Here is a 23037-nt window from a genome sequence, read left to right on the forward strand (position 1 = left end):
CTCCCAGTCCCCACTTTGCCTTCTGCAACTTGGCATTGTGGCTTGGAGCACTTGCCAGTGAAAACCAAGGCAAAAGAGCCTTTGAGAACCTCAACCTTCTCCCTGTCCCATGTAATCGGCTCTCCCATTTCCTTCTGGAGAGGCTCCACATTTCTTCTAGTCTTCCTTTTATCACCAACTTACTACAGAAACTTTTCTTGTTGCCCTGATGTTCCTGTCCAGATTTAATCCTGTCACGGCTTTGGCTTTTCTCACTTGATCTGGCTGCTCAGACAATCACTGTTTATTCTTCACATGTTACCTGTCCTTGCTTCCACCATCTTTAGGCTTCCTTTTCGTGTTTGAGTTTGCTCAGGAACTCCTTGTTCATCCATACAGGCCTCTTGTCCTTTTTGCCTGACTTCCACTGTGTTGGGACGCACGACTCCTGAGCTTGGAGGAGATGATCCTTGAAGATCAACCAGCTTTCTAGGGCCCCTCTTCCCTTCAGGGCTTTATCACACAGTACTCTATCAGGTACACTTCCTGTAGGGTGTATTTGGGGAGTAAAGAATCAGACACAAATTCCCAGCTAAATGAAGAATGTATGAGTTCTAGCATGGTTCTGGAAACGCTTCCAGCCTTGACACAAGGCTGTGCTGGCACAAACCTAAAGGTGCTCACCCTTTGCTATTGAAAACTCAGGCAAGGAAGTGGAGTGCATTCCTCATTTTAGAAAGCAAAGGGAAATTGCACATATAAAATGAAATTTCAAGAGAGACAGTACCTCAGGACTGTTAGAAAACATATTTTTAAGATGATGTCATGGAAGAGTTTTTATATTTAATGATCTGTTTCTCTGCTCACACAGTAGTAGTAACTTGTAGTTAACTTGTATGAAACAAACAGTAACTTGCTTTCTTGCAAAAATCCATGTTGATCTAGTTTGTTGGCTCATTTCCAAAAGAGATTTGCACATGCTGACTATTAAAGGCTTTCTTTAATCCTCTTCTGCCCTCCTGGTTGAAGAATTACTGGAGGTCTTTCCCTTTTTTTCTTGTTTCTTTTCCCTCCTCCATTTGCAATCAGTAATATTGCACCTACTGCCAAAGTAGTACAGGATTCAGTTATAATATCAAATACACAATATTCTCCAATTATTGTGTTTGGTTATAGTAAGAATATTGCAGTCTCACAAAATACAGTTTATGGTTCTCAAAATCTTTAGTAAGTCTACCCTGATATACATTGTAACATATCATTTAAATTACAAAGCCCAGATACCTTTTATAAATGCAGAAAAATGGTTCATTAGAAAGATTTTTTTTTTTTTTAAAGTCATATAAAGAAAAGGAATGGGCTCATTACAAAATGTTTCACACATAATCTAACTAATTAACATAATAAATTGCAGGGAACCATATTGGATTATCATATAATTAAATAAATTCCATACGGGCCACATAAGTTAATGTTTTCTTTTTGGAAAATTGTATGCCTTGGCAAATAAAATATTCAGAGCATTAACTATAAAGAAAAAATGGCTTTGTGTAATTATTGTCTCTTGTAATTTGAATTAGATGTAATTACATTTCCTAAATATGAAAAGAAAATAAGTGTGATCTATAGAGAAGAGACAACACCTCTGAGACAAGTCTGTCTTTGTTTCCTGACCCATTAAGTGACAATTATGATACTTGTGTTAAACATCTTAGAAGTGGTATGAACTTGCCATAAGTCTTCACTTATTCTGCTTGAAAAGATCATAATAGGAAATGATTTTGCTCTTCTACTTTTAAATGGAGACCATGACTTGTGCAATAGAAAAAATTCATGGAAAAATGTCAGGTGCATCAAGTGCTATTTTCACCACATACATAAAATAAAGGATTGCCATGTAGCCTTCTAGAAGATATTGCGGTAAACTTCTGTAAAATGTGTGTGTCCTTATGTCTTGTCATAGGCCACTGGTCAGTGCCTGTGTGGTTTTGGTGGAAAACACACACTGCAGTTGTAGATGTCAAGTGAGTTCGTGCACTTCAAGATGAATTACTGATGCAAGTTGTTAATGTACTTGGTTTCTCCAGGGTTGTTTGGGTTTTTCTTTCCCTCACCATTTATTTATTTAAAGTAAAGCAACTGCCAGACAGAATAAGATCTGAAATAAATTCAGTGGGGGTTTAATAACATATTTTATGCCAGTTAGTGAAAAACGCTTCAGAACTTTTTGCATACTTGTGGAGGGTTATATTACCTAAACTCATATATATTTTATGTATTGGTGAATATCCAGTTAACAGTATTGTATGAGCTTGAGGATCTACACACAGAGTTTACAAACTTTGTGTTGCTCAGTCTGTGCTAGACTAAATAATTTATGTTACTGAAAGCATATCTTCTCATATATTCTTAGATGGGAACCATACATTTTGGCCTTTGCATGGAATTGATCTGTGAATCACCTACTTATGGTTTATTCTGTTGTGAAAAAAACAAATTATAAGGATGAAATATAATTATGTGGTTTAACTAAATATCTGCTGAGGCTACTTCAGCATTATTTATCATTTACTTTTTGATAGGAACTAGTCTTACATAAATGAAGTATATACATTTTTTTTTCTGAATTTCTTTATGAGAGATGCTTCTCAGAATGGGTCTGCTCTATCATGATTGAAATTTTATTTTTTGCTTCTATGGATGTGATAAAAGTATCTTTTGATTGTCTAAGTGTTAATGTTTTATAGGCATATTTTTGAATAGTTTTTTCATTTTTTTAATGTAAATTTTTGATTTCTGTACAAGAGGTTCTGTTACATCTTGTGTGTTAGACTCTAGTGTGTTTTGCTGTTACACTCTGATTTCTCCTTGGGACTTCTGTCTCACTGACTATGAGAAAGGCCAGTGGAAAATTCTCTTCTTGCATGTGTGGTATCTCCTGTAATTTATAGAATTTTGCTGTTAATCATCCTGTTTTTCCTAATTTCTTTCCATGAGAAAAGTATCTCTAGCCATAAAATTTTGTGGGATCCTTTGATTCGCAGCAGCCAAAGCTAGAGAAAAAAGGTAATTGATGTAATAGCAGTGGTTTTATTTCTTGCTTTCCTGAAGGCCATGTGTACTGGTATTCCTCTTGGTCATATGGTTGCTTTTTATTTACAGTGCTTCTACAGTGGGAAGATGTCCACACATTTAGATTCCCTGAACATGAGCCATAGAAATTAACCTTCATACTTTTTAGTATCTAGTGTTAAAATGGTAAGCAGTTTATTTACTGGATGTTCTGGCCCTATTTTCTCTGAAATTTGAATGCCCTTGTGTTTCTAAACTGCCCTTTGCAAAGATACACAGAGGAACTCTGAGGTTTTCCAAAGTTATACCATTTTGAACGTACAGACCTCTATCATCTAGACAACATTATGTGCCCACTTTTTTCCCAACTATTCAAAAATAAATGCAAAATTGGTTTGGAGCAAGTACTTTGCTTCTTCCCATGGGACACCTTTTGCTGGACAGTTTACTGAGCCTTACTCAGAACTTCAGGTTGGAAGGTGACCTTGAGGATCACCTAGTTGAACCTTTCTTGGCAAAAGTCTAGACAAGATGGCACAGCAGCCTGTTCAGCGGAACCTTAAAAGTGCCCAAAGTTGGGGAAACTACCACTTCCCTGAGGACATAATCACAGTGGCTGAACGTTCTCATTGTGAAAAACTTTCCTCTTGTGTCTAACTGGAATCTCCCCAGGATCACTTGCACCAAGTACCCCTCAGCTCTTTGTAGAAAGGGAGTCTCCACCTTCTTAGTATAGACACCTTTTAAATACCAGAATATTGTGGTAAGGTCTCCTCTAAGCCGCCTTCTTTCAAGGCTGAACACAGTTCCCTCAGCCTTTTCTTGTATGTCAGGCTTCCCTGTCTTTATGGCCTTTTCCAAGCCATCCACAACTCTTTTATACAGTGGGGACCAAAACTCAACAGAGTTCCAGGTGTGGCCTGAAAAGCACTTTAGTTTTGACAGTAACTTAGTACTCCCTGCTCTCAACACCCATCCTGATGTGTTTCGAGTCAATTTAGATTATTTCATTAGCAGATCCTCAGACGGCACTTTGATCAAAAGACTTCAATACTGCCTAAGTAATAACCATGTGTGCTTAGTTTGGCAATTTTGACAATTCCTGTGAGTAGGACAGGAGCCTTTCACTCCTCTTCCCAGATGCTGTACTTGTTTAGCTTCACGCTGCATTGGGAGAACAGCTGATGTGTTTCTAACTATTTGGCTTCATAGTGATGTAAAGAAGACTCAGCCAGAGTCAGACTTTCAGCTCCTTCTCTCTGCTGCTTTGCCCTGCTCGATCAACAGAACACATCTAGATGTCTGTCTTGTTGACTCAGACAGATCCAGTGAAATGGACTGTGATGCACAATTTCCAGGCCAATCCATAACACCTGTCTGTTAAACTGGTTTTAAGTATGATCATCCTTTGGCCTTTCCCATTCCTTTTAAAAGTATATGGATATTCAAACAAAATTTCCTTTAATAACTACATTGTCTGTTTCTCTTGGAAATCTTTGTCAGCCTCGTCTGATCCTAATTTTTAATGAAAATTCACTAAAAACAATCAATTATTTTCTTAGATGTCTCTGGGTTTGGAGTATTTTACTGTATGTGAATAGGCCTTTGGGCAGACCATTCCCCCAGTATCTGTGAAATAAGACTCTTATTGTGCTAATGCCGCCTAGGAGAAATATTTTTCTGTCTCTGTAGTCTCTTGATTCTCCTTTTCTAGTTGTGTATTGGTGGTTAAACAGACTAAATAGTGAGAAGTCTTCTGAAATTTAGTTATCCTCCCTGCTTCTCTAGCTTTGGCTGTCCTGCAGGTTCCTCTTATTTTTTCTGTAACATCACAATCCTAAATTTATGTCTTGCTTTCCCATTATTTTTTACTACCACCACTTTAAATGCACTTTTATTTCTTTGGAGTTTCCTATTATGAGCTGTTTCTGACTTCCATCTTTGCAATAAATGATTAATTTCCCTTCCTTAAAACATTATGTGGATTACTACTACATATCACATTCTGAAGGGAGGTGAACCTTAACTATGATCACTGCTGAACTTTGCTTGTTCTCTTGCAGTCCTTCTAGTGTTTGATTAAGGGCTGAGTCCAAGATCACTCTCAGCTTTCAACTTTTAGGTGCTTCACCGTAGTTCTTGCAAAAATTAGCTGGTGATGAACCAAATATTAGTTTCCTAACCTATGCTCTCATGAGACATTCAGTCAATTCTCCCCATTTTCTCCTGCTCCACTACCCCCAGTAGTTTGCTTTAATGCTGTTTTCTGATCTACAGACTCCAGATGCCTATAAAACCTTTTGGTCCCTAAAATTTTCTACAGATACAACTACTCTAATATCAGATGCAGAATAGAAATCATATGCAAGAATGAATGGGGTATGTCATTGTTCTCATTAGTCCTTGTTCCAAAAGTGATCACCTAAATACAGATTCAAACCCATTGTTAGTGATCCTAATAATTTGATTCTGCCAAGTGTTTAAATCTGACCTGTACAAAGACACCGAGGCACACAGGATTGTGTGCCCAGATGCCAAAATGGCAGAAGAGCTGTAAGTCTTCTTAAGGTTAAGCTGAAAATTCTGACCCAAGTAATTCAATGCTTATTTGTATTAGGCTTCGTTTTTCCTCTGCCAAACACATCTGCAACACCAGGTAAGCAGATATCTGTGTCCTTGCTCTGGCATTTAGGATTCTAATTCTAACAGACTTTGCAAAAGGATTCAGTGATTCCTGGTTCATCATAGTCCTGAATTTGTCATTTTTGTGGACTGTGGCAGTGGACAGCATTTTATTATGTTGAGTTTAGGGGCATGTTCCCAGGTTGTATTCAACAGTGCTCTTGGCTTTTCCTGAACTCTGAGCTCCACAATCTGGCAATGAAGTGCTGCTGGCTGTACCATGTTTAGATGCCATTGTTCCACAATGTCCTGGTGCAGTGTGAGCTATGGCTACTGACTTCTGCACATCAGGAACCACTCTACTGGAATGCTTGATGTACGAAATACAATACTGCAGGTGGGAAGGGATCTCTGGAAGTCACCTAAACCAATCTCTTGCTGAAGGCTCAACTAACATAAAAGTTGCATCACCACCCAACTCTGTGCAGTTGAGTTTTGAGAAAAATTTACGTGTATGGAGATTGCACAGTCTTTTTGGGCACCTGTTCTGTGCAGGTTATCTCATAAAGTTCACTGATTCCAGCTCCAGTCTCTTCCCATGACTGTGGGTGTTAGTGGTACCCTCAGGTAGCTTCTCTTGCACCACAGACTGCACAGACTGCTATGGGAGCTGAGGTGTGGTAGCTCAAACACAGTAGATGAAGTGCAGTAGTGAGATCTCTAACCAGCTGCAGGTATGGCCACCTGCATGTATGATAAGAGAATTCCCTGTCTCTCTGTCTTGACTTCATAAAACAATTAATACATTAAACCTAGGAAGCCATGAGATCATTTGCCACTCACAAAACCTTTGTAATTTGACAGTTAATCTATCTTTGTGTAGACCTTGGTCACACTATTCAGGTAAGAGGTAGAAGGGGTCTGTTTTTACACTAAATGGTTGATCTGAACCCTATAAGTTGTTACATGGAGTTTTTTAAACCTGGTGAACACAAGAGGCCTGTGGATAGTTTTTGATGCAAGAAAAGACATTTGCTTCTCTCTTCCTTCCTCCTTTGCTGTTGGCTTTCAGGCTTCCTGTGATGCACCTCTGTGTGTACCCATGTGACAGGTAACTCTCCTGGTGCCTCTCTGTACTGGAAATGATGATTTGCCCCGTAGGATGTGTGGGACACCATGTAGGGGGGAACACCCATGTATGAGGGCCTGATCCAAAAACTACTGAAGTCATTGAGGGTTTCTCATTTTCTTTCGTTACTACTTCAGCCAGGTTCTCCAGGCAGTCACTTTTGTTTGGCTTGTCAGTGGTAAATTTTTAAAACATAATTTCTTTTATTCATCTTTCCTTTGCCTGTTTGGCACCCTTCCTAATCCTCTTATTTCTGAAAAGTAATTGGCAAGTACAATATTTTGCTGCATAGGAAGAAGCTTTGAGCTGTTTGTTCTCTTACTAAAACAAATGACACAATGGAAAAATAACATCGGGACATGAAAGGGAAGGAGGGGAGGAGGAGAGGAAGGCGTCAGTAGGCAAGGGCAGAGGGAAGTGTCCTTGGGGAGGCTGATTGGGTTCTGTGGGACGTGGGAGGGCCTGATGCCCGCCTGCATCCTTGCTCCAGCCATACCCTTCTGCAGCGGGGTCTTGCTCTGCTCCAGTTTTCCTCTGTCGCTGCCCTCTTGGCTCAGGATGTTTTCCGTCTTCTCTATATTTCAAAGCTTTGTGGTAAATAATCAATTCAAACCAGCACCCAGTCTCTCTTTCTGTAATTCTGAAAACCCATTAAATTATATTGTTGGGGGAAAACAATAGTTGTGCTAATCATGCTCTGTGCATGTGCATCTTAATTTCCCCAGAGACCTGAATATGAATTTTTACTAACATGTTAATTTTGTGTGTTAATCAGTAGCTGTAGGCCGAATGAATGGATTGACTATGTAAAACTGTTTGATATTGAAACAACTCCTTTTGACCCCCTCAAATTGGCTTCATTCCACTGAAGACGGTTAAAGTTAATTAAGCACTCAATAGGTTTATGGTGTTTAAATTAAAATATATCACTACTCATTGTGTAGTCATCAAGCGAGGACGGCGCTTCCCCCCCTCGCCGGTCCCTCCTTGCCGGAGCCTCCTCCGCGCCCGCTCCGCGCCCCGCGCACGGCGCGCCCGGGGCGCCGCCAGGGGGCGCCGTGGCGCTGCGCTCGGCGCGGCCCTGAGGCAGCGGCGGGGGGCGGTCAACGAGACTCCCCAATTCCCACTCCTTTCCCACCTTCCCAGCCTTCCCCACCTCCCCACGCCCTTCCCACCTTCCCAGCCTTCCCCACCTCCCCACGCCTCTCCCACCTTCCCAGCCTCCCACGCCTCTCCCACCTTCCCAGCCTTCCCCGCCTCCCCACGCCCTTCCCACCTTCCCGCACTGCCCTCCCCGCCCCTTGCCAACCTCTCCCCCCCACTCCCTTTTCAATTAAACTTCTGCGATGAAATGCTAGAGCCCAGGGATATATGTTTACTGAGAAATAACTGAAATTATGCATGAAAAAATATATAAAATAACGCTTAACTCTTCCTTTTTAAAAAAAGACGCGTTGAAAGCTGTAACAATTGATGTGCTGGCTTTCCCCTCTGGGCCCTTTTAAAGGGCTGGTGGTGGCTGGGGGTTGCGATTGCTGCTTTTCAGAAGCCATGACAGTCACGTTAAGATCTCTGAAAAGAATTGTATAATAGGTAGAGTGCAAAAAAATGAGATAATGGTAATTCTCAAAGGAATACATGCTTTAAATTAAAAAGCCACAGTGCTGCTGATGTGAGCATTATATTAATGCTTGTATGACACAATCCTCAAAGCTCTTTCTTCTTCCTCAAGATGTTTACTTCACCCTTGAAAGTGAGGGCTACGTGGCATCCTGGCACGGCCAGCACAGATTGTAACTCATGATTGCAGGTGCTTCACATTCTTGGAAAAAGTAAAGCTTTTGTAGTGTACTTTACAGGAATAATCTATGCAGAAGAAAGAAGGTGTTGCAATGTGGGAAGGTTTAATGTGGCTGTGCCAGTGGTGGGTGAAGCTCCTGACATCCTTGTCAGTGGGCTACAAGTGTGGCAAGTTGGCCAGAGGATAGCCGAGTGACCCCACTCCTGTGTGGCACAGACAGGTGAGGTGAGGCCACTCAGCCCTTCCTGCTGAGTTTGCCACTGATGGAATCTCATTTTTTATAGTGTGTAAAAAGGCTGAAAACCTTCTCCATGCCTGGTTTAACTGCTTGCACATTGTGTTTAAACAACAGAGAACGACATGTTGCCCTGTTATTCTTACAGGGAGGCTGGTCAACATTACCACAGTCAGATGCCCATTGCAAGCATAAAGGACAAAAATTATTGTTTTCGTACTGGCCTTCCGCACCTAGGAAATGTTTCTGCACTCTTCCAAAACCAGGAATGCTCTATGAGGGAAGAGGAGTGATGGAAAGAGGCTCAAAGATGTATCAGACTAAATAAAATAATATTATAAAATAAGTAGACTGTCCTTGAGCCCTGTTACTTGTATTGGTCAAGTATAATGCTTGCTTTCAAAATTCATCTTGGCTGTATAATAAGAACCCATAAGTATATCTTATTTTACAAATGTTAAAAAGGGTGTGAAATCCCAACACATGCCTTTGTAGTAATTCATTAGTAATTTATCATGTTCTTCTGTTTACCTTTCCAAAAGAGAGTTGATATTGTACCTTCTGCGCACCTTGGTGTATGTGAGTGAAATTTTCTTATCTTGGATTTCATAAGATGAGCAGAGTGGGTTACTCCTGTCTGAGCTACAGGTTAAATAGGTGATCTCCTCAATGTTCTCATCTGTGCAGAGCTGTGGAGGAGCACAGTATTTGAGAGAATGTCAAAGCCTGCCTTTGCGAGGCCATGGCTGAAAAGTACTGTCTCTGTTGCGGCATATTTCTACCTTTCTGCAGTAAACTGTTTCCTAGTGTTTTTAAAATGTATTTCACGTTTCCCCATCTGTGCCAGCTAGGTCTGTTGGATCTACTGCTGGGCAGATAAGTCAGAGGCTGGGCTACTGCAATTGTATCCTCTGTGGTGAAAGCTGAGAGATGACTTCTTGCCTTCTGAACCCTTTTGCAGAGCAGTCCTCTCCAGTAATGCAGCTCACATTTGTGCTGGCTGGTGACAAGAGAGGAAGAGGTCTGGTCATGCTATCAAATGCTACTTCCTGTTCAGACTCATAGCTCACATTTATAGCTACCACCACAAAAGGTAAATGACATTTTTACATGGAAAGCTTTCACAGGAGCACTCAGAGGGCTGATAAACGTGCTTTAAAATTCTGGATGAGGTTAGACTGACTGCAGGAAAGATCTAATGCCGTGGACCAGCTAAGTGTTTATATTTCTTCAATATCTTCAGATATGATTGTATCTGCAGTGGGGATTTTATCCAACAGGGTAGCTGTGCACATGATGCAAGTACCTAAAAAGTAGGTGTAAATATTAATATACAATGTGATTTTCTTTTTTCCCCTTACTGTAGTGCCTCTTGAAATCAGTACTATAGCACTGGCACAGATGAAGTACACAGATGCTTTACTTATGTGCTCAAGGATTTGGTGCTCTGCAGCTCTACCCACCATAACCAAACCATGAGGTCAGAATTTTGCAGCATTTTTTTCCTTTGTGCATCTCTTTGACAGCACCAGCCCAGCTACAAAAACTCACTTGTTCTGTGAGCCTATATTCAGTATCATGTTTCGCACACAGTGACAGTTCATCCAGAGATCTGCAAATCTACTTTGCAACAACACAATCTGCTTACCAAATTAAATAAGTGAAATCAGGGGGATTTCAGTAATCCCTTGAGAGCAGCTTTGTAATGTAAATGAGTTTGGTTGCCAGTGATAGCCATTTGCCAGAAGAGCTTGAGGATTTTGAAGATGCCACCTAAATAATCCTTGGAAGGCTCACTGGGTGCAGAACTGTGCCTTTGCTGGTTTTCCCATGCTGAAACACAGTTCTTGCAGGGATATCTGTGGCTGCTCTGGTGCTTTTGGCTGACAGAAGCCAACAAGCCTCAGCATGGACATGAGGTGTCACCTGCTGCTTCATGCATGCAGTTAGTCAAGGTGTGAGAGCCTAACACTTAACAGGGGTTAGGTGGTTTCAGAGAAATGATTTAATAATATCCTGGTGAGAACTCTAGCCTGTGGGAATAGTAAAAGAGTTTGTAGTGGGTTTTTTTTAATATTAAATTCTTTCAATGAATCATAGTGTTTAAAAGGAAAGAGAGGATTAAGTTTAAACATTTTATCTTTTTTAATCTCCTTCTTTGAGTTTTTGTGTCTAAGTTGATAAAGGGCTGTCCAACAAAGGGCTGGAGTATCGCATGCAGATTTAATTAAGGCATAATGTAGAAATCTGATTTGCAGAGCTTGCTCTAGAGCAGCTGACTTGGATTTGCTCAGCAAACCTACCTCTTTCTCTGCTAAGAAGACAGATGAATATACGTTTCCCAAGCATGCATGATATGATAGCAGGACCTTGTCTGCTTCAGGAATCAAACATGTAAAAATTGTAATAGCTGTGTGTATTTTTTTCATCATCGGCTGGTTCATATGGAGAAAAAATGTTTCTTAGCACAACGTGTAATGTGTTTTGGGAGGGCTGCCAAGCATGTTCTCATTTCTATTTTGTTTTCGTGCAAAGGTGTTCTAAATGAGACTAATCAGCCCCACAGAGGATATGACACTAGCCATGTATTTTCTGCCTAAGAATTTTAAAAGGGTTTTCCCTCAGAGGTATAATTTTAAGTTACTGAAGTCTATCACCTGGCCTTGAAAATATGTCCTAATGTTCGCATACAGGTCTTTGACTACTACCATTACAACCTGGTCTACAAACTTGTTTTAATGTATGAGGTACTTTCCAGATTTGGACTATTCTGGGGCCCCACTCTGTATTTTCACACGTTTGTCAAGGAACAATACTATATTTGATGGATGCTGGGTGTTAACACATGCTGAGGGAAACTCTCCTCCAGCCAGAGCACTTTGAATCCAGTTGTCATCATTCTGTTCCTTCTGGATTGATGTTAATTTTCTGTGATGCTGCTGGGGCTAGAAGTGGACTCAACAACTTTCAGTTCATATGTTCTTCCATGCAGCAAGTGAAGGAAACAACCTTTCTTAATTCAAGAAGTTGTTCTGCCATATCATTCCAGATGGTTTTGAACAATCCTAGCAATTCAACACTTGTTAACTTTTATTTTCCATCTTATTTGGGTAATCGTTTAAAGTGTTGAGAAAGAATAGAAGATGATTGGCAACCCCCGAGGGTAAGAGGGCATGTGTAATTCAATAGCAGATGAGGTTTTGTTTTTTTGTGTTTTCCTGTATTGTATAACCTGTCTGTGAGAACTTTTAGGCCCACTGGGCTTTGAATGTTTTGCTGCTGGGTCATAGCATGCTCATGTCCTCTGGCTTACTCTGTCCTGATAAAACATGACTTGAAATTTAGAAGAAAATTATGTAAATTAAGATGTTAAGTTCTTACCAGGGCATTGTAAACTTCAGTTTTAAAGGTCAGCTTAAAGAAAACATAATCTTTTTGATGTTGTACTTTTTGGTTGATTTTAATTGGCGGAATGGGCAAGGGGGCACCCTGATGATGATGATATCTAACAGATAGCAGCATGAGCTATCTGAGCTATGCTGAGTAAAACTGGGCAATAAAGTCTTTGAATACCATTCTCCTCTTGAATTTTAATTTCAGAATAAACCAATTTATCATGGCACAAAACAAATCAGTTTAGTACCTATTTTTATAGTTATATTATTATATATACTCTTTGACACAATATTGTAGTCTGGTCATCAAGGAGGATGTGATACTTCCAGTCCTACAGCAAAATGTGTTCTCTCAGAGTGATCTCAATGAACAGTTTATTTGCTGCAAGTTTTATACTGCTGCTGAAGATCAGCCTGGTGCTGCCTTTGATACCCATATAGAGGGAAAAAATGCACTGGTGGTGTGGGGTTGTCTCTTTCTGTTGTGTCTTTGCTGATGGCATGCAGGCAGTAATCTGTATTGATATACCTTTGCTTTTAATAATTCTAGACGTTATATATTTATTTATCACTATTTTATTTAAGGGTTAGAAAAATTTTTGCTAGGACATTAAGGGTTTTTCAGGTAGCTGGGGTCTCACTTGAAAGCTGTGTGGAATTGTGATTTTTGGATTAAATTGCCTTGAAAGATTGTTTCCAACACCACTCTTTGCTGCCTGCCATCTGCTCCAAGGGCTGTTTCTTTTTTCAGCTGTGAAACGCAGCCAATTTGGCCCTTGTTCCTCAGGGTGTTGGGAGGAAGAGCTTCTCCCCAGCTGTTGCCGAGGGGAATTCCCTGCAACTCTTAAATGTCCCAGAAAGGGGTGAAAGCAGAATGAAGCCTGACAACGGACAGTGCCAGGCAGAACCGTGTTCAGTGAACTCTGCTCAGCTTGGGTCAGAATATCTGCCAGTTCTGGGCTGAGCTACATGGCTGAGTAAGTTGGTTCTGAGTGTGTGTCAGAGGCAGACTTGGAGCTTTTTGTGGGCCACTTCCCTCCCCCAGTTCTGGCCAAGCAAGGTGTGTGGTACTGAGAAACCAGGAGCTGAGTCTTGGATTAAATTTGAATGCTTGGATCTGGCTGTGGCCTTAGTATTATATGCGAATTCTTTCAGGTCCGTGCAAATAACGACAGCAAGACCTCCTAGATGAAACATTTTTCTTCTCACTCACAAGCTTGGTGTGTTGCATATGAAAATCTACAATGCCCCAAAATCCCAGACTTTATTTTTGGGCAGATCCCCATAGTCATTGATGCAGAAGTAAGGGATTTTTCCAGGTAGGAATGTTTTGGTTTGGTTTTTGGGGGTTTTTTCTGTCTGCCAGAAAAATATTAGAATCTTAAAAATTAACCTGTTGTTTGCTATGCTCCTGTTAGCCTTCCATGCCTAATTTTGGGTTCAGTGAACAAGAACAGTTAGCAGTTTTCCCTTTGTACAATGCTGTCATGGAGGACCTTCACACTTTTTCATTCTCCTCTTGTGGAATGCTCACAGATGCTACCTGTAGTTCTGCTGACAGTAGATAATGTTACTATGTTATATATAAAAAATTATATATAGCTTGTATATATTCGTATTTTTGTATATTATCTAAAAATATATTTATATATACAAGTATAAAAAATGTTTATATGTGAAGTCCAGCCAGCAACCAAGCCCCAGGCCAGCCACTCACTTGTTCCCTCAAGGTAAGACGGGGGACAAAATCAGAAGAGCTACAGTGAGAACACTCAGGGATTGTGATAAAGCCCATTTAATAAGCAAAACAAAGTGGGACAAGGAATTAATTTCTCACTCTCCATTGCAGGCAGGTGCTCAGCCCTCCCCAGGAAAGCAGGGCTCCGTCATGCGTAATGTTACTTGGGAAGAGTCCATCACTCCAAACATCCCAGTTTTTCCTTCCCCCAGATTTATATGCTCAGCATGACACCAGATGGTCTGGGATATCCCTTGGGCCAGCTGGGGTCAGCTGTCCTGGCTCTGTCCCCTCCCAAGTCGTTGTGTACCCCCAGCCTCCTCAATGGTGGGGTGAAGACAGAAAAAGCCTTGACTCTGTGTGTAAGCACAGCTCAGCAGCACTGGAAACATCCCTGTTTTCAGCACAAATCCAAAATGTAGCTCACACCAGTTACTATGAAGAAAAGTAACCCTACCCCAACCAAAACCAGTATAACCCGTCTTACATAGTGTCAGTCTATCTTTAATTTTCAGTGTGAACCTGTGGGAGTCCAAAAGCAAAACATTGTGATGGTCCTGACTGAAAATAATGCTGATGTATCTGAAAAAACTGCAAAGAATATGAACACTAACCTTACAAATTATTATAGATATATATATAAATATATTATAAAAGTTAAGTTCTACTGAAATCTCCTGAAAACAAAGCAAACAGAATGGCACTGCCAGGCAACAAGAAAAATTCTATTTGATACAAAACAAGAAAAACACTATTTGATACAAAACAGAATATGCAACTGTTTTTAATCCTATAGTTTTGTATAGAATAAAGTTAAAATTACTTCGTATTGCAGAAAAAAAAAAAAAAAGAGAAAGGGAAGAACTTTAAATTAGCAAAGTTTCCTAAAGTAAATTTATATTAGTGTAGTAAACCCAGCATTTTTTGTGCTGTGTATTTTATCACAGAATGGAAGTAACATTCAGTCAGCCTTGTCACTGTTAATTTTGCACTTTGGATTATTTTCTCTCCCTTTGTCGTTTTTTAAATTAAAAACAAGCTATTTTGTTGTGTAAGATATTCTTGACGTTGATACTGTGTGTGCACATTAACTGCTGTAGCAGGCCTGGCGGGCTCTTTGGATCCTACAGCTTCCAAATGATTAATACAAATGCTGCTGTGAAATTATTACAGCAAAGGCAGCACCAGATTATGGAGAGAAGTGCACTAATGGCATCCAGGAATGCCTGAGCTTTCGGTTCAGACTGGCTACCAGCCCTTCTCAAGTGAATTGCTTCACATTGCTTCTCTTATCCTCATTACTTAGAGAAAATAATACTTTCCCATGCTTGTGTAAGATGACTATGGATAAGAGAGAACCTCTATTAGTCTTTAAAGGGAAGAATCTGTTACTAAGTAGGTTTTTTATTATCATGGACATCTTGGTTTTAAGTCTTATTTTCAGGGGAAAAAATCCACATTACTTAAGAAATGATGCTCATTGTCTTCTGGAGGAATTAGACTGGTATTGTTTTAGCATTAGACTGCCATTAACAACCTGGAGTGTGACTTAAGAGGTGGGCTCTACTGCACACACTGGGTACCTACGGAGTAGTGAAAATAGAGGAATCCCTTTAGGATTTCCAGTGAGAACTGGAGAGCAGTGCATCCTCAGCAGTACATCCAATATTCTGCTCATGTGACAAACACTAAATCAAATATCTTGTGGTCAGCTGCAGAGCAGCACAACTATCCTCTGCTGATTTCCTTTCCCTCTGCCCTCAAAATGATTTTGTACCACTACCAGCCTGGGTATGGTGAATTTGAACAAATATATACATTATTCTTTTGCAAAAAACTTCCTTGTACAGTTTCTAATTAAATGATTTTAATCATTCCAATTCAATTAACCTACATAAACAACAAATATCAAAAAGGAATCTCTGTTCCTGTAGTCTTTCACTGCCTCCACAGAATTGTTCTCAGTGGTATAAATGATGTTTGTTCTCCTGTTACTGCATCTCCAGATAATGAGCAGTTTTATTATAGTTGAAGCATTATCCCAGCATGTATTTGCAAGAAGTATATGACAATGAAATAGTAATTTTTCATTATTTTTCTTAATATCTTTAGACCATCTATGCATCTGATAAATATTTATACTCAGCTTTGTATAGAAATATATTCCTCTTTTCTAAATTACCCTCAACTGCATCTGCTTTATATGACTTTTTTCTCTTTTTATCTATTATAAAGCTGTTTTTAAGGTCATCTCAGTATTTTGCATGAAAGTTTTTTCTTCTCTATGTTTGTTAGGAATATGTGCTATCGACAAAGGAAGCATTATTTACCCAGGGTAATTTTCAGTTTTACTTTAGACCTACTGCAGACTGCTACAAAGCATTTTGTTTTCTTTTATCTATATCTTAATGATGAAATTATAATGATACTTTCATTACTTACTGATCTTGTTTTACTTAAGCATTAATTACTAATCTTGTTTTCAAGCAGACTGTATCATAAAAAGGGGTATAATGAGATATTCAAAAGTCTGTTTCTTACAGGATTTTTCCCATTTTTATTTGAATGTTTCCCTAGCACACAAGGTTCATTACCACTAATTACTGTGGTTACACTTGGATTTATGATGTAGTTCCCAAAAGGAAAAAAAAGCTCTATCTATCAGTGTTTTCTTCAAAGAAAAAGTTTGGCTGATCTGGGGGAGTCATTGCACCAAAATACTTCTTGTAAATAATAATGTCTTCGTCATTTTTAGAGATAAGAAAATGAGCATGAGAGCTGAGTTGCAGAAGGATGTGTGTGGGTCTCCTGTATCTCCTTACTTTTTAAACTATATCCTCTTTCACAGCAAATATTAATGATGAGACCAGTTCTGATGTGGGCATTGTTTCCTTCTACTGCTTTGTTACATTTACATTGGTGATTGTTAGACAGATGATTCACACGAAATGCACTCTCCCATTTTAATTTTGGTCTCATCTAAAAATAGAGATTCTGTATCGGAAGAGTGTAATAGAAGACAATGAGATGATACGTAGAAAGGAAATACCAAGCAGCAAGAGAAAGACCAGAAAAAAATCCATGTAGCACTTAGCACTAATATGGAGGAAATGAAGACATTGCCCTCTAAAATCTTGACAGTTAAAATCCAGCTGTTTGTTACCGCATCCTAATCCTTTCTGCTTTATAGGTTTCCGGAATAATGGAATTTTAAATTAATGGGGTTTTGGTGAATTTATTTTCAGAATTGTGAATCTCCCTGTCACAAATCTCATTAACACAGATTAAATGTGAGGAACATTGCCTTAGTGACCAAAACAGGCTCACTTGACTGCTCCTTGTTCCACACAAGGAAAGAGGCATTGGCAATCCGGGTAATACAGAAAATGCACATGTGATGGATCTGTTTTCTTTCTAATTTAAGGAAGTTAACATGTGTCATCACTGCAGATCTTTTCAGGCAATTTAAACTGCAAGATCTACATATCTCATGCCTATTTGTCATAGCTTTCCATGTTTTTTATTATACTGTTAATGTTTGGATAATTCTCAAGCATTTGTTATTACCTTTTCTCCTCAAGTGCATATTAAACATGGCCTTGCACAAATCTTGGTACATTAAATGTAATTGGCAGTATTATTGATATTTGCAGGTATGCACTGTTTCAAAGGATTGTGTTATAATGAGGAAGTTTTCACTTAATCGTCCTTTTTCCTCTGCCAGTGTAGGCTAAGTTAACTCTACCAATCACCAAATGTGAATTTGAAGCTGTATTTTTATTGCCAGTGATGTCAGAATTAATATGAAAGAAATAATATGAAGTCTTTAATATACTGAGTGGAAAAATAAAGTGCAGTGAAAGCTTCCTGTTTACATGGTGGTCTTGGTATTGAGAAAAATCTTTTCTGCTTCATACCTCCTTATTGTATTATACAGGACCCATGAGAGTTTGATGCCATTAGCAAGTGCAGGAATGAACGCAGAAATGTTTCAACAGATGTCAGAATTGTGCATTGTTTTGTATTTCTGCTGTTTTAAAATATTTTTCATTTAACAGCACCTTTGTCCTGCCAAGAGAAAAAAACAAATGGGTTTCATGTGTATGTACAAAATTCACCTATATGTTACAAGGCAGCCTTGTCCTTCCATGGCATGCTTTACACAAGCAGCATGGAGCTCTGTGGCAGCTGCAGTGACACAAAAGTAGTTATAAACAACAGCCCAAAGCCTGGATTTAAAATTCCCAACAGGTGGAGCAGATCATATTGCATTTGCCAATGTATTTCAAGGCTCTAGCTACTGTAAAGAAAATCCTTTTGTTGATATTTTCAAACAGAGCATAGCATTGGCTAAGGAGTTAATTATGTAAGAAAAAATCAGTAGTTACTAAACAGGAAAAAAGTCTAGTTGTGTGGCAACTGTAAGTGAAGGAAGGAAATCATGGTAAAAGATGGTAGAATAAGCTGGCATGTACATGGGTGATATTGTGAGTCTTGCATGTGGCATGTAAAGCATTTAACAAGTCAATCATTTCCACATTTCCCAAAGCACATGCTTTCAGCTTGCTTCAGTGGTACATTAAAATAACAAAAGTGTCATAACAGTTGTGATTTTTTTTTAATTTAAAAGGATGGCTGTTAGCAGAATTATCCTAAATCAGAAGTTTGGAGATGTTGAACTGGTGTTTTTTAAGTCATGAACCAGACTTTTTTTTTTTACAAAGAGAAAGACTTACTTTTTTAAAAGCACCTAATTATAAGTTGATGTTTCTATGAAGTTGTGTTTTGTCTATAAATTAATGTTACAAAAAGTTATTGCCTATGCCTTAAAGAGAGATTTTTGGATTCTTTTGTGAATGTTCATTTTTCCTTTTGTGCTTAGAAGTGAAAATGGTTTTGATTATGAAGTGTATTTTCATATGTTTTTACTTTCTGTTAAAGGGCTGGCTGGCTTTTGCCTGTGCTGATTAACCAGAACACTTCAAGGTACACATTCATCCAGAATTTTTATTGCAGAATATAAGTTTCTAAACTTCAAAATTTGAAGTAAGGATATAGAGATTATTGTATAGTTTGATACTGAAATGGTACCATTCATAAGTTTATATCCCTTTCCCCTTGCTGTGTATACAAGTTTCCTTGAAGAGCTGTGTGTACTTTTGATGCCCACTGCAGAATGTATTAAGGTAGCCTTTGCCTAAGGCAGTGCTCTGTACTTTGGCTCTTTCAGGCCAGTGCCTCTGGCTCCAGAGTAAAGGCTTAAGATCTGAAATAACTTGCAATGATCAATTCCTTCAATAAATCTTAAAGAACTTTGAAAACTGAAAAACTGACTCCCAAAGGTGATTGAAACTTGTAATTCTGTTTTGCTCGACGTGAAGTTATATAATCCTTCAGCACATTACATGGTTCTCCCGTGGCATTAGGGTATTAGTACTAATGGAAAGACATAGTTATTACAAACAATTCCAAATTTCACGGTGTGTATCTTAATAGCAGAAAGGGATTTTCTCATGATTAAAAAGAAAAATGGGTGGCAAAATAAGGAAGAAATGCTTGTTCCATAGGGTGAACCCCTGGAGGCTTAATTACTGAAAAAACAAATAGGAGGTAAATGTTCAAGATGTTTGCAGGTTAAACATTCCATGAGTATCTTTTAAATAAGAGTATCTGCAGCCTTGAAGCAGCTAATTGCTCAAGAATCACAGCCATTTGTGCTGCCTCATTTTCCCCTGGGATCGACACTCACAACAGGATAATTCTTACCCTGATGTAAGTGTCACAGTAGGGACTCAGTGTAATTTGCTGATATGATATCAAAAATAGCATTAAGGTAATTACATTTTGCACTTGTAATGTTTCACAGGCAAGGATATAACTGAAAATTACTCTTTTTTTTTTGCTTATAGTAACCTGGCCGTTCCCTACCAGAACCAGAGCTTTCTTCTCTTTTTCTTTCTAAGGTTGAGCAGTGAAGTTACTCAAAAGTTTTGGGGCTTTTTTTGCATCTTCAACACAGAATTGAAGAACAGAGCTGAAGAACAAATTGAAGTACGTATTACACTGTTTGACTTGGGAGATGTTCTGTAGGCTAAGCTGATCCACTGTGTGATCTGTCTTCAGTCCAGTTCCACTGCAGCATAATTGAACTCTGTTCCTCTTGTTTTCTGGAGGAAAAGTAAAATGAGTAGATTGTTTTGCTCTTGTTGCTTGGATGTATTTCAGTTGATAAAATTAAACCTTTGTGTTGAAAAATTTAATTCTCTGTAACATTAACTTGTGAATTGTGAAACCTATGCAAGGAAGCTCAGTATTTGCAGCTCTTGGGATTACCTGGTCATACAGTAATTCTTACAGTCCACGGCAATGAGAGCGCAATGGAAAAATGACTACAGCAAGAAAACCAGACCTTAGTTTGCTTGAAATTGCCATAGAGATCTGGATTTAAATTGAGCTTCTCCTGAATTTACATCACGTGACAGAATGACCCAAGTGCTACTCACTTGAGTCACCAGGGACAAAGGCAATGGATTTAATGGTGGACTCAGCTCAACAGAGATTTTGCAAAGTTTTGTAGTAAGTTGGTGGTGTTTCTTCCAAGTCTTGTATCAGGTTCTGGAAAATGCCCAAGTCCTGGGAAGCACTTTCTTACTTGCGTGCGGTATCTTATTAAGGTGGTACCTATCATCTTACTTAGACATTTTATATTAGATTTACAACTTTGGTATTACAGAAGGGATGACTGTTCATTAAATATGAAGAGAGGGCTTCGGTGGATCGATGTTTATTGCACAGGGTCCCTGGTGGGCACACTCAGGCAGCGCTCTGCCAGCACCCACGCGTGCGCTCGATCTCACCTTGGCAGGTGGTTGCGAACAGCCGCTCACACGCACAGTCTGTGCACGACCCGGAGACAGAGGGGCGAGAGGGGTTTCTGTATGCAGCTCCAAGGTGTTTAATGAAACCAACACACTGCAAGGAAGCAAGGACAAAGAACCCCCCCAAACAGCCGCGTGTGGTTTTAATCTGAAGGGTCCCAGAGGCGGGCAGAGCATCAGAAGCCAATGGTCTGAGGGCTAGGGGGCAGAGGCAAGGGCGAGTGACACAACAGGAGCCAATGGGAGAAGGGATGGGAGGGGGGAGAGAGACAGTGACCAGGGGAATCTCGGTAAAGGGAGAACTTTCTAGCACGGTGGTTTAGGGAGAGACCACTTCCAAAGGAACGTGGGGGGTGTAAAGTGGACTTTGCCACCGCAACAATTAAATCCTGGTCCAAACAAGCAAAGGTATCCCAGAGATGACAAGCATGTGGGAACAGAGTTTAAATTTTTGTAACTACAAACTACAGGCACGTTGAAGAACTGATGGCAGCTTTCAAACCAGCTGGTTTAACTGGTATGGTGGTTAGCCTACAAAGCCTCCAGGAGCTGCCCCATGGAGAGCTGCCCCATGGAGAGCTGCCCCATGGAGAGCTGCCCCATGGAGAGCTGCTCTGGAGCCAGCTGTGGCTTGTCTCTGCTTCATCCAGACCTCTACTGAGTTCTTGCCGGAAAAAAAATGTATTTATCTACCTGGCTTTGAGGGACTCACTGACCACGCTGCCCATGGGTGACTGTTTCCTGCCAAAGACTGGTCACGAAAATGCATAGAGGAGCCAAGCTGGACTGACAGTTTATCTTTGCAGCTGGTATAATTTCAATATACAGAAACAACCATTCAGAGAGAGATTGTTCTTCAATACAAGAAGCACTCTGAACATCTCAAAATTAAAGCCTAGAAATGAAGGCAAATTCAGAGGATGTGTTTGAGGGCTCTCCTGCAATGGACTAAATCACACAGAGCAAAAAAGAAGGGACGTTTGAATATAATTTTATTTTGCCATTGAACAGTGCTAGGGACCTTTTTGTAGATAGACAAATGCTTGTCATTACTTTGTGCTCAAAGGCAACATTGAAAGTGACCTGGAACAGGCAGGAACTGACTTTTTTCTACTAATATGATATGAAAGTTTTATCGTATTAGGAATTTTCTGTCATGGTGGATTAGTATCAGGTCATATTAACGTTCGTTTTTACTAACTTACAATGAAATGTGCTAACGTGACTACACTATCACATGAGAAAAAAAGCAGAATTATTTTATATTAATGTGATACCATAGAAAGATTTCAATACCTCTGTCCCATGGCAAGTAGGAAGAAGTTAAAAATAAAATAAAATATAATGGCTTGGGACAAGGAGTTTTTTTCCCAGGGATGAAACTCCTTCCCTCACCCTCCCCATCCCCAACATCATGTCTATATTTGTTTAATGGTTTCTGGATTTTTGAAGTGATTAATTTTGAAGCACTTTGGGCTTGATTTCATAATTATGGTTGTTCTCCCATTTCTAACTAGAAGTCATTGGGAGCAGCAAATACTGGATACCTATACAAAACAACCCAGGATGTTCCAGGCTGATTATTCCTTTACTTTCAACAAAGCAAGTGTTGACTTCTCAAAATGTTGATTTAGAAGCCAAATTTAAAAAAAAAAAAAACAAAATAAAAAAAAAATATATATATGGGGGAGGGGAAAAAAAAGGAAAAAGAAAAGCCATCATATTGTGTCCATGCTCCATTATGCACAGAATACTGTGGCCAGAAATAATTAACAGGCACAAAGGGTGGCAGTTAGTCATTTGGCTGTATGATTGTACCTGCAAGGTTTCTTTCATCTGGAGCCAAAATCTGATAAAAATGGATAATGTTTGAAATGTTCAGTCTTATCTAAATTATGGCCAGAAAAAGCCTGGGTTTAATCTTGGCACCAAACTTTATACAAGACAAAGCAGATGAGTTTGGCTCCTAGATGAAATTCAAGTCATCTCTAATTCTGAAAATCTGAAATGTGGTTTTCAATGTTTCCTTTTTGATGCAGCTAACATTCCTAAAGGCTTTGGTCTAAAATAAAAGGGATCAAAACCTTTCAAAACTGCAAAGAGGTGATAAATTAAAGCAGACTTATTTTTAAAAGGGCATGATTGCTTCATTAGATGACATCCATGAATAAGACTGGGTTCCCTGCTA

At 39.4% G+C, this 23037-nt stretch overlaps 1 long non-coding RNA gene across 1 annotated transcript in view; it reads left to right on the plus strand.

The window, feature by feature from the left end:
- LOC121668175 overlaps positions 1-20231 on the plus strand; it is a 45025-nt gene extending 24794 nt beyond the window's left edge. The window contains exons 5-6 of the long non-coding RNA XR_006017287.1: positions 18913-18957; positions 19881-20231. This is a non-coding gene — a long non-coding RNA (uncharacterized LOC121668175). The remainder of the gene's footprint in view (positions 1-18912; positions 18958-19880) is intronic.
- The last annotated feature ends 2806 nt before the right edge of the window (positions 20232-23037 follow it).

The sequence above is a fragment of the Corvus kubaryi genome, unplaced genomic scaffold, assembly GCF_017639235.1.
Source record: "Corvus kubaryi isolate FWS band 111438036 unplaced genomic scaffold, C.kubaryi_AGA036_p1.0 37384, whole genome shotgun sequence".
In the NCBI taxonomy this organism is placed as follows: Eukaryota; Metazoa; Chordata; class Aves; order Passeriformes; family Corvidae; genus Corvus; species Corvus kubaryi.